The sequence below is a fragment of the Eretmochelys imbricata genome, chromosome 22 (assembly GCF_965152235.1).
Source record: "Eretmochelys imbricata isolate rEreImb1 chromosome 22, rEreImb1.hap1, whole genome shotgun sequence".
Taxonomy (NCBI): Eukaryota; Metazoa; Chordata; order Testudines; family Cheloniidae; genus Eretmochelys; species Eretmochelys imbricata.
This window is the reverse complement of record NC_135593.1, coordinates 1,667,293-1,677,223: the sequence shown is the minus strand read 5'-3', so window position 1 is coordinate 1,677,223 and position 9,931 is coordinate 1,667,293.

Sequence of the window (9,931 nt, the reverse complement as noted above, 5' to 3'; positions counted from 1 at the left end):
CCCGTCTCACTCCTTAGCACGGATTACAAAATCGTAGCGAAAGCAATCTCGCTGCGGCTAGGGTCCGTGATGGTGGACGTGGTCCACCTAGACCAGACCTATACTGTCCCGGGTCGCAGCATTTTCGACAACCTCTTTCTAGTCCGAGACCTTTTGGAACTCGGGCGGAGAGATGGTCTATCGTTCGCCCTCCTGTCTCTTGATCAGGAGAAGGCGTTCGATAGAGTAGACCATGGGTACCTCCTGGGCACTCTGCAGGCGTTTGGATTTGGACCTCAGTTTGTGAGTTTTCTCCAGGTGCTGTATGCCTCCGCGGAGTGTTTGGTTAGGCTCAACTGGACCCTGACTGAACCGGTCAGCTTCGGGCGAGGAGTGCGGCAGGGGTGCCCCCTCTCGGGCCAGTTGTACGCTCTGGCGATCGAGCCTTTCCTCTGTCTCCTCCGCAGGAGGATGACAGGGTTGGTGCTGCGGGAGCCGGAGCTGCGGCTGGTCCTGTCGGCGTACGCCGATGACGTACTCCTCGTGGTCCAGGACCCGGGCGACTTGGCGCGAGTGGAGGCATGCCAAGCCATCTATTCGGCAGCCTCCTCCGCCCGAGTCAACTGGGTCAAGAGCTCTGGCTTGGCGGTGGGGAACTGGCGGCAGGTAAGCTCCCTCCCACCCGCGCTTCAGACCATCCGGTGGAGTGCGGGTCCACTGCTCTATCTCGGCGTTTACCTTTCCGCCACGCATCCTTCCCCGCCGGAGAACTGGCAAAATTTAGAGGGCGGGGTGATAGAGCGGATCCGGAGATGGACGAGGCTCCTCCGATGTCTCTCCCTCCGAGGGAGAGCACTGGTGCTTAACCAACTAGTCCTGTCCACGCTCTGGTACCGGCTCAACACCCTGGCCCCGGCCCCGGGTTTCCTGACCCACCTCCGGAGATTAATTCTAGAGTTCTTCTGGTCAGGACTGCACTGGGCCCCTGTTGGAGTTCTTCATCTACCCCTGAAGGAAGGAGGGCAGGGCCTGAAGTGTCTGTACACTCAGGTCCGCGTTTTCCGCCTCCAGGCCCTGCAGAGGCTCTTTTATAGCGCACGTAGTTCGGCGTGGAGCATACTGGCGCATGCCTTCCTGCGCCGTTTTCAAGGGCTTCGCTACGACCGGCAGCTCTTTTACCTTTCTCCGAGGGGTTTTCCGCGAGACCTCTCCGGGCTGCAGGTCTTCTACCAGGACCTCCTCCGGACCTGGAAACTGTTTCTAACGACCAAGTCCATGGCGGCCACCGTGGGAGCAGATCTCCTCACGGAGCCCCTGCTACACAACCCCCAGCTCTGTGTGCAGGTGGCGGAGTCCCGCTCGGTGCGCCAGAGGTTGGTCCTGGCGGAAGTCATGAGGGTCGGAGACCTCCTGGACTATGACCGGAGAGACTGGTTGGATCCCCTGACGCTCGCTCGGCGCATGGGGCTCTCCAGCCTCCGTACCCCCCGGCGCGTACTTCAGGAGGTGAAGGCCGCCTTGACCCCCGCTGCTCGGGCTTACGTTAGCCGAGCCTTGTGCGAGGGCGCACCCCGCCCATCCCTTACCCCAGGCCCGCCGGACCTTTCCATCGGGCCCCTACCCCGTAGATCCCAGCAAACCCCTCACCCTTTCACTGCAAGCCGGCTGCACGAACTGCAGCCGGTTAGCTTTCACATTGCACCACGGAAATACTTATATACACTTACACTTCACACCCTTCACGCCCACACCCTGGTGTCCCGCCCCGATACAAAGTGGCGGGATCTCCTGCCACCTTTGGAGGGTGAGCAACCTCGGTGGGCCAGCCTGTATTCCACCTTGGTTCCAAGGCCCGTCGGGGACATCAGTTGGCGGCTCCTTCACGGAGCTGTGAGCACGGGCGTGTTTCTAACACGGTTTACCCCAATTCCGGATACTTGTCCTTTTTGTAATGTGAGGGAAACCCTGGCGCACGTGTATTTAGAGTGTGCCAGATTGCAGCCCCTTTTCCGGCTCCTCACAAATCTTCTGTTACGCTTTTGGCTTCATTTCTCCCCTCACCTTTTTATCTATACACTTCCCATCCGTGGCCCCACAAAGTCGCGGGATCTTCTGGTCAACCTCCTCCTAGCTTTGGCTAAAACAGCCATTTATAAAACCAGAGAGAGGAGGTTGGCCCATGAAACGTCCTGCGATTGTGGGGCCGTTTTCCGATCCTCAGTACATTCACGTATCCGGGCGGAGTTCCTCTGGGCAGCGTCCACCGACTCCCTTGACGCCTTCGAGGAGCGGTGGGCGCTGTCTGGGGTTCTCTGCTCGGTGACCCCGTCCGGTTCCCTCCGTCTGACCCTTTGATTGAGGGGAAGAGCGAAAGACGCCAGCCCCAGCCGTTGCTGCTGTGGATACCATCCTTTCTGTCATCTAGGAGGGGTCCTATAATACGTGGGTGTCTACCCCCCCCACCCCTAAACCGCCCACCCCGCAGCCGTGCCCATCTTACCGGGCACTCTCAGGAGAGGGAGGATCGGTGACACTGGGCGCGGCACTGGGTAACTCGAGGGGGTGGAAGACCACGAGTGTCGAGGAAGCCCCCCCGCTCTAGGCCACCAGGTAACTCAGGAGGGTGGAAGACCACGAGTGTCGAGGAAGCCCCCCCGCTCTGGGCCCAGGCTAGCCTGAACACTTCTCCCTCCTGAAAGCTGCTGTGTTATACCTTCTGATTGCGTTGTTTTGTTGCATAGTTGTTTTGTTTTCTTTGGTAATTCTGTAAGCGTTACCAATAAACTTTCTTTTTGTTTCAAAAAAACCGCCCCTGTTGGGAAACGGAACGTCTTTTGCTTGCTCCTCAGCTATCTGCTTTCTGTTCTTTTCTAAAGCCCCCTGGCCCGGATTTTTCTTACTTTTTGCACCTGCCTTAGTCCCCCCCCGACCGGGCCAGACGCTTTTTTTGTTTTTTCTTGATTCTTTGTTTTTTTTTCCCCGTCTACGTCCTTCGCCAGCACCCGCCGCCCCCCACGCCTGCTTTCGGGCGCAGCTACTTGCCTCAGCTGAGCCCCCGGAGGAGGGGGGGGAAGATTGCTGATTTTGCTGTCCGGAGGGGGGAGTGAAAACCCCCAGACCCAGCCGTTTTGCCAGCAGCTCGGACCTTACAACATTCTTAACATGCCGGAAGCCTTGGAACACAGCCAACACAGCCGGAGAAGAAGATTCAGCAGACAGACGAAATAATATAAATCATCGTGAGAGGGCCGTAAGACTGAGTAATTTTCTGAATTACACTCTCGTGGGGGGGAGTTTGACTGTGATTACTCGCGTTTGTGGCGGCACAGGGGGTGTGGCGTGGAGACCCCCACCCCCGATCCATCGGTGCCCCCACCCCCCCCATCGTTATTACAACTGTCACGGCCCCCCGCCGTCTGTCCCTGCTGGCAACCTGCCATCTCCCTTCGGATCCAGCTGTTCGCTTTGGACTTTGCCTTCCGGACCGGACAGAACAGCCGACCAACCGAGACTCTTTGGACAAACGTGTGTGGGTCTGCACCCGCCCCCCGCCCCCCCGGATTGCTTATCCCACAGCTTGCCCCTATTACTGGACCCCGATTTTGTTTCCCTCCCCTCCCCCAGTTTAACCCCCTCAGTATTTCCCCCCTCCCTGCCCGCAGCCTAGCGGAAGGAGGGGCTACCTCGTCTTCTCCCCTCCCCCCTCCTCCTTCCGGTGTCTTCCTGTCTCTCCCTGCTTACAATGGCGGGGAACGAGAGGGGCGAGACTGCTTCAACAAACCTAGTTGTCCCTCCCCCACCACCACCCCTGCCCGATCCCCAAGGTCCCCCCCCACCACTATTGTTGAGATATTTGCCACCCCCCCGCTGGGGCACCGGTAGCAGGAAGCACCAGGGTGATCGCTGCTGCTGCTGCACCCACTGCCCCCCCAGATTCTAGGAAACTCCCCCCGGTTCGCCGGAAGGGCCAGGGCGGGTGGAAAGGAAAGGGCCCCGCTAAAACCACTGAGCCCTCCATGGCAGGGGCTGCCCCCACCGCTGTGTCCTCGTCATCAACCGTGGCGCCCCTCCCTGCATTTCCCTCCACCAGCTCTGCGATTGTCCCTCCCCCGGCCCCCAGGACGTATGCCCGGGCGGCAGCGGACTCCCCCCTGCCTGCCGCCTCGTCATCTCGCCCCCCCCCGCCTCCGCCACCATCACCAGCGGCCGAGGCCCTTTCCCCGCCTTGACCAGGAAGCACGGCGTCCGTTGCCTCCTGGTGCCCGCCTCGCCCCACGTGGAGACCTACGTGCAGGCGTTGGCGAAGGTGGTAGGACCCACGGCTATTGTGGCGGCCTCCAAGATGTATGGGAAGGTCGTCTTCTTCTTAGCCTTGGAGGATGCCGCCCAGGAGGCGGTAGAGAGGGGCCTGACGGTGGGAGGGGTGTTTGTCCCCCTAGAACCGTTAGAAGATTTGGGCGTTCGCCTCGTCCTTACCTCCGTTCCTCCCTTCCTACCCAATGCTGCCCTGTTACCCGCTCTTTCCACCCTGGGGAAACTTGTTTCTGTCATCAGCCCTCTCCCGTTGGGCTGCAAGGACCCCACCCTCCGTCACATTTTTTCGTTCCGCCGGCAAGTGCAGCTTCTACCACCGGCAGGGGCGCGTGACGAAGAGGCGCTTGAGGGGTCCTTTCTAGTCCCCTACCAGGGAGCCCGCTATCGGGTCTTTTATTCTACCGGAGAGGCCCGGTGTTACCTCTGCCGTTCAGCGGGGCATGTCCGCAGAGACTGCCCTTTGGCCCGGGGGGGAAGGGCACCCGAAACCCCCGGGACCCGGCAGGACATCGGCCCCGTCGCTGCCGACGCCCCTGGCTGCCCAGCACCTGAAACCAACCCTCCTCCTACTCGACCCATCGCTGCTCCCGTCCGGGCCCAAGAGATACCTTCCCTACAACGCCCGGGCGAGCAAGGGAGTTCCACCCTTGCTAGTACCACTCCAACAGAGCCCATGGAGGAGGGTGTAGCAAGGATATCATCGGGTATAGGAGAGGGCCCTCCCCAAGGAGAAACCCCCGCCCCTCATGTTGCCTCACCGCTGCCTCCCCGAACCCCTAAACCATCGCCTCCGCCCCCCGACACGACCCCTGCTAACCAGCCCCCAGATGACGCTATGGAGGGCTGGACCTTAGTCCAGGGGAAGCGAGGCAAGCGGAAGGCTCGAGCTCCGCTGCATCCACCCGACGCGGAAGCCCCCCGGAAGACCAGGAAAGGAGGCACTGCTATCGAGCCTCCCGCCACGGCCACGAGCGAGATCCATCCGCTGGTGTCGGGAGAGGAAGACGGACTGGCATCAGAGGGTGGAATCCCCCCTCTACGGGAGACCCTCCCCTCCGAGACTTCTGAGGACCCCCCTGCTGCCTGGACATTACCCGAACCCCTCGCGGACCCCGGGGCGACCGTCGAGGCGGGCCCTAGAGGAGAGGCCCCCGGGGTGGCAGGAGTTGGCCTCTCCCCCGTGTACGCGGAGATTGAGGCCCTAGATTTGACCCCGGTCACCCAGGGAGGGGATGATCTGCTGCCGGCTGGCCTTGAGCTGGGCAGCCTTACCCTAGCCTCCCTTTCCCCATGCTCCCTCCCCCTAATTGCCTTCCCGGGTGAGCACCCTGCAGAGGGCGGTCCACCACCTGATGCCATGGCCGCTAAGATCACCATGGAGCCAGCGCCTAGCATTATTGGGAGCCCCCTCCCTTACCCCTTAACCCTTGACTCTGCTCAGGAAGCACTTTCCTTTAGCTGCCTGCCTCCTGCACCCCAGAGCCTTACCCCTGCCCCTGCCCCCACCCCTGCCCAAGTTCCCTCCTCCTGCAATGTTAATGCCACCCCTGGGGTTATTTCTTTTCCGCCTTTTGCAGATTCCCCCCAGGGAGCAGTCTTTGCACTTTCTAGCCGCGACCCATTAGGAGTGGCAATTTTTCCCCTGCCATCCCCCTCCACCCCAAGGCGTGAAATGAATTTAATAACTCCAGCCTGTCAGACGCCCCGTCGGTGGTCCGCACCCTGTCTACCCGCCTTAGCGGACCACGAGGCTGTATTAAGAAGCCCATTAGGGAACACCTCGGGAATTGTAACCCCACCCCCCCATGAGCTGCGGCATGCGCTACGGAAGTTCCTAGAGCACACCCGTGGCGCCCGTGATAGGGCACAGCTGGCTCTTCAGCTGTGGGGGGACTTTGATCAACTCCTCCAGGCCACAAGGGCCCTTATAAAGGAGGGCAGGGGGCAAGGAAGGCGCGGTGCTGCGGCCTACGAGCGAGCCCGCAGCTTCCGACGCGATCTACTCACCCACGGGATGGGTCACGGGTTGCTGGGCAACCCGCCGGGGGCCCTGAACACCCCCGCCGATACGAGGCCCCCACCCCCCCAGCCCTCCGCATGACGCCTCTTATTATTGCGACCCTGAATACCAGGGGCTGTAGGATGGCTCTCCGCAGGTCCCAGGTGCTCTCTTACCTTCGGGAGGGGAGGTACTCTGTAGTTTTCCTGCAGGAGACCCATACGGACCCGGCCGCCGAGGACAGGTGGCAGCTGGAGTGGGGGGACGGGGTATACTTTAGCCACTTCGCGACCTGGCAAGCTGGAGTGGCGACCCTTTTCTCCCCCGACCTACGGCCTGAGGTGCTAGGGGTCAACGAGGCCGTGCCGGGCCACCTGTTGCACCTTCGAGTCCGTATGGAAGGGCTTGTTGTTAATTTTGTTAATATTTATGCCCCGCAAATGAGCTCCAGGAGGCCACAATTTTATCAGCAGGTGTCCGACTTTCTCGGCACCCTGGATTCGCACGAGTGCCTGGTCCTGGGAGGGGACTTTAACACCACCCTCGAGGAACGGGACCGCTCAGGGGCCGAACCGAGTCCGGCCGCTGCGAATATTCTCCAAGGGATAGTTGACCATCACTCCCTAGTGGACGTCTGGCGTGACCATCACCCAGATGACACCTCCACGTTCACCTTTGTCCGGGTGGAGGCCCATCGGTCACACCACTCTCGTTTGGACCGTATTTATTTATCCCGTTTCCATCTTTCACAGGCCCACTCCTCCACCATTCGGCTGGCCCCATTCTCCGATCATCATTTAGTCACCGTAATGGTCTCCCTTCGCGCAGAGAGACCGGGGCCGGCCTATTGGCACTTTAATAACAGCCTGTTGGAGGACGAGAGCTTTGTGATGTCCTTCCGGGAGTTTTGGCTGGCCTGGCGAGAGCAGTGGCGTGCCTTTCCCTCGGTGCGGCGATGGTGGGATCTCGGGAAGGTGCGCGCCAAGCTCTTCTGCCGTGACTACACTCGGGGCACCAGCCGACGGCGAAATGCGGCGATCGAGCAGTTGGAACGGGAGGTCTTAGAGATGGAGAGGAGCCTGGCCGCCGATCCCGAGGACCCGTCCCTCTGCGGAGCGTGCCGGGAGAAGCGGGAGGAGCTCCGGCCCCTTGAGGACCACCGGGCCCAAGGTGCCTTCGTTCGGTCCCGCATCCGCCTCCTTCGGGAGATGGACCGTGGCTCCCGCTTCTTCTATGCCCTGGAGAAAACGAGGGGGGCCAAGAAACACGTCACCTGCCTTCTTGCGGAAGACGGCACCCCCCTCACGGATCCGGAGGAGATGTGTGGGAGGGCCCGTGACTTCTACACAAGCCTTTTCTCCCCGGACCCGACCGATCCTGACGCTTGCGAGGTGCTCTGGGAGGAACTCCCCACGGTCAGCATGGGCGACCGAGACCGACTAGAGTTGCCTCTCACCCTGGCCGAGTTCTCGGAAGCCCTCCGCCGCATGCCCACCAATAAATCTCCGGGCATGGACGGGCTGACCGTGGAGTTTTACCGCGCGTTCTGGGACATTCTCGGCCCAGACCTAGTCACCGTCTGGGCTGAGTCCTTGCAGAGCGGGGTCCTCCCTCTGTCATGCAGGCGAGCGGTGCTCGCTTTGCTGCCGAAGAAGGGGGACCTCCGCGATCTACGAAACTGGCGTCCCGTCTCACTCCTTAGCACGGATTACAAAATCGTAGCGAAAGCAATCTCGCTGCGGCTAGGGTCCGTGATGGTGGACGTGGTCCACCTAGACCAGACCTATACTGTCCCGGGTCGCAGCATTTTCGACAACCTCTTTCTAGTCCGAGACCTTTTGGAACTCGGGCGGAGAGATGGTCTATCGTTCGCCCTCCTGTCTCTTGATCAGGAGAAGGCGTTCGATAGAGTAGACCATGGGTACCTCCTGGGCACTCTGCAGGCGTTTGGATTTGGACCTCAGTTTGTGAGTTTTCTCCAGGTGCTGTATGCCTCCGCGGAGTGTTTGGTTAGGCTCAACTGGACCCTGACTGAACCGGTCAGCTTCGGGCGAGGAGTGCGGCAGGGGTGCCCCCTCTCGGGCCAGTTGTACGCTCTGGCGATCGAGCCTTTCCTCTGTCTCCTCCGCAGGAGGATGACAGGGTTGGTGCTGCGGGAGCCGGAGCTGCGGCTGGTCCTGTCGGCGTACGCCGATGACGTACTCCTCGTGGTCCAGGACCCGGGCGACTTGGCGCGAGTGGAGGCATGCCAAGCCATCTATTCGGCAGCCTCCTCCGCCCGAGTCAACTGGGTCAAGAGCTCTGGCTTGGCGGTGGGGAACTGGCGGCAGGTAAGCTCCCTCCCATCCGCACTTCAGACCATCCGGTGGAGTGCGGGTCCACTGCTCTATCTCGGCGTTTACCTTTCCGCCACGCATCCTTCCCCGCCGGAGAACTGGCAAAATTTAGAGGGCGGGGTGATAGAGCGGATCCGGAGATGGACGAGGCTCCTCCGATGTCTCTCCCTCCGAGGGAGAGCACTGGTGCTTAACCAACTAGTCCTGTCCACGCTCTGGTACCGGCTCAACACCCTGGCCCCGGCCCCGGGTTTCCTGACCCACCTCCGGAGATTAATTCTAGAGTTCTTCTGGTCAGGAATGCACTGGGCCCCTGTTGGAGTTCTTCATCTACCCCTGAAGGAAGGAGGGCAGGACCTGAAGTGTCTGTACACTCAGGTCCGCGTTTTCCGCCTCCAGGCCCTGCAGAGGCTCTTTTATAGTGCAAGTAGTTCGGCGTGGAGCATACTGGCGCATGCCTTCCTGCGCCGTTTCCAAGGGCTTCGCTACGACCGGCAGCTCTTTTACCTTTCTCCGAGGGGTTTTCCGCGAGACCTCTCCGGGCTGCAGGTCTTCTACCAGGACCTCCTCCGGACCTGGAAACTGTTTCTAACGACCAGGTCCATGGCGGCCACCGTGGGAGCAGATCTCCTCACGGAGCCCCTGCTACACAACCCCCAGCTCTGTGTGCAGGTGGCGGAGTCCCGCTCGGTGCGCCAGAGGTTGGTCCTGGCGGAAGTCACGAGGGTCGGAGACCTCCTGGACTACGACCGGAGAGACTGGTTGGATCCCCTGACGCTCGCTCGGCGCATGGGGCTCTCCAGCCTCCGTACCCCCCGGCGCGTACTTCAGGAGGTGAAGGCCGCCTTGACCCCCGCTGCTCAGGCTTACGTTAGCCGAGCCTTGTGCGAGGGCGCACCCCGCCCATCCCTTACCCCAGGCCCGCCGGACCTTTCCATCGGGCCCCTACCCCGTAGATCCCAGCAAACCCCTCACCCTTTCACTGCAAGCCGGCTGCACGAACTGCAGCCGGTTAGCTTTCACATTGCACCACGGAAATACTTATACACACTTACACTTCACACCCTTCACGCCCACACCCTGGTGTCCCGCCCCGATACAAAGTGGCGGGATCTCCTGCCACCTTTGGAGGGTGAGCAACCTCGGTGGGCCAGCCTGTATTCCACCTTGGTCCCAAGGCCCGTCGGGGACATCAGTTGGCGGCTCCTTCACGGAGCTGTGAGCACGGGCGTGTTTCTGACACGGTTTACCCCAATTCCGGATACTTGTCCTTTTTGTAATGTGAGGGAAACCCTGGCGCACG